This window comes from Limulus polyphemus, unplaced genomic scaffold (genome assembly GCF_000517525.1).
Source record: "Limulus polyphemus unplaced genomic scaffold, Limulus_polyphemus-2.1.2 Scaffold6840, whole genome shotgun sequence".
Lineage (NCBI taxonomy): Eukaryota > Metazoa > Arthropoda > Merostomata > Xiphosura > Limulidae > Limulus > Limulus polyphemus.
This window is the reverse complement of record NW_013672450.1, coordinates 27,167-28,644: the sequence shown is the minus strand read 5'-3', so window position 1 is coordinate 28,644 and position 1,478 is coordinate 27,167. Positions and strand designations below refer to the sequence as shown.

Genomic DNA, 1,478 nt, shown 5'->3' with positions numbered 1-1,478 from the left:
TACTTCAGTAACACAAGAAAAGGTAGGAGACATTCAGAAGGTGATAAATTTATAACAACAACTTAGTGGTACAGAGATGAAGAAGACAGATTGGCAAACACACAAGGGTAAAGAACAGATACAGTTTAACAGACAGATTGACAAACACACAAGGGTAACGAACAGATACAGTTTTATAGACACTACCGTTTACATCAACAGACAGATTGACAAACTCACAAGGGTAACGAACAGATACAGTTTTATAGACACTACCGTTTACATCAACAGACAGATTGACAAACACACAACTTGGATAAATACTGGACAGATGCGATGATAAACATTTGAGTTAAAAGCAAAGTTAAGAGGTTTTCAAACTATTTCATAATCCATACATTGTTTTGGGAGAGTAGCGTACTGACAAAGATATCAATAATTGGATCATATAAAAAACCCCGTATATTGTATGTAGCCAGATGTAAGATTTTTTACACAAGAGTATGCCAAGCGCTAGGTCGTGCGAATGATATCCAATGGTGGACTTGTACGCATAAGGATATTTTGAATAACTCCTTAATGTAAGACATACACGTAAGGAAAAATCCACGTGCGTCTTTTTAACTCCATATTAAGCACTTTTTTTTTATTCGTACCTGGAATCTGGATCATCTGTAGTCCTCTATATCACTGTGAAATTTAATTGTTACATCGGTCTATATCGATTTTCGTCATGAAATAATTACAGGATCTTCTCGACTTTTTTGGAGAAAAGACTACCGTTTACATCAACTTTTATAGACACTACCGTTTACATCAACAGACAGATTGACAAGCACACAAGGGTAACGAACAGATACAGTTTTATAGACACTACCGTTTAAAACGACAGACAGATTGACAAACACACAAGGGTAAAGAACAGATACAGTTTTATAGATACTACCGTTAACATCAACAGACAGATTGACAAACACACAGGGGTAAAGAACAGATACAGTTTTATAGATACTACCGTTTACATCAACAGACAGATTGACAAACACACAAGGGTAACGAACAGATACGGTTTTATAGATAGACACTACCGTTTACATCAACAGACAGATTGACAAACACACAAGGGTAACGAACAGATACAGTTTTATAGATACTACCGTTTACATCAACAGACAGATTGACAAACACACAAGGGTAAAGAACAGATACAGTTTTATAGACACTACCGTTTACATCAACAGACAGATTGACAAACACACAAGGGTAACGAACAGATACAGGTTAAACTGTATCTGTTCTTTACCCTTGTGTGTTTGTCAATCTGTCTGTAGTTTTAAACGGTAGTGTCTATAAAACTGTATCTGTTCGTTACCCTTGTGTGTTTGTCAATCTGTCTGTTGATGTAAACGGTAGTGTCTGTTAAACTGTATCTGTTCGTTACCCTTGTGTGTTTGTCAATCTGTCTGTTGATGTAAACGGTAGTGTCTGTTAAACTGTAT

At 36.1% G+C, this 1,478-nt stretch overlaps 1 protein-coding gene across 1 annotated transcript in view; it reads left to right on the top strand.

Moving 5' to 3' along the window:
- Positions 1–1,478, top strand: part of LOC106474115 (T-box transcription factor TBX3-like) — a 35,278-nt gene that overhangs the window by 15,069 nt on the left and 18,731 nt on the right. The window lies entirely within an intron of this gene.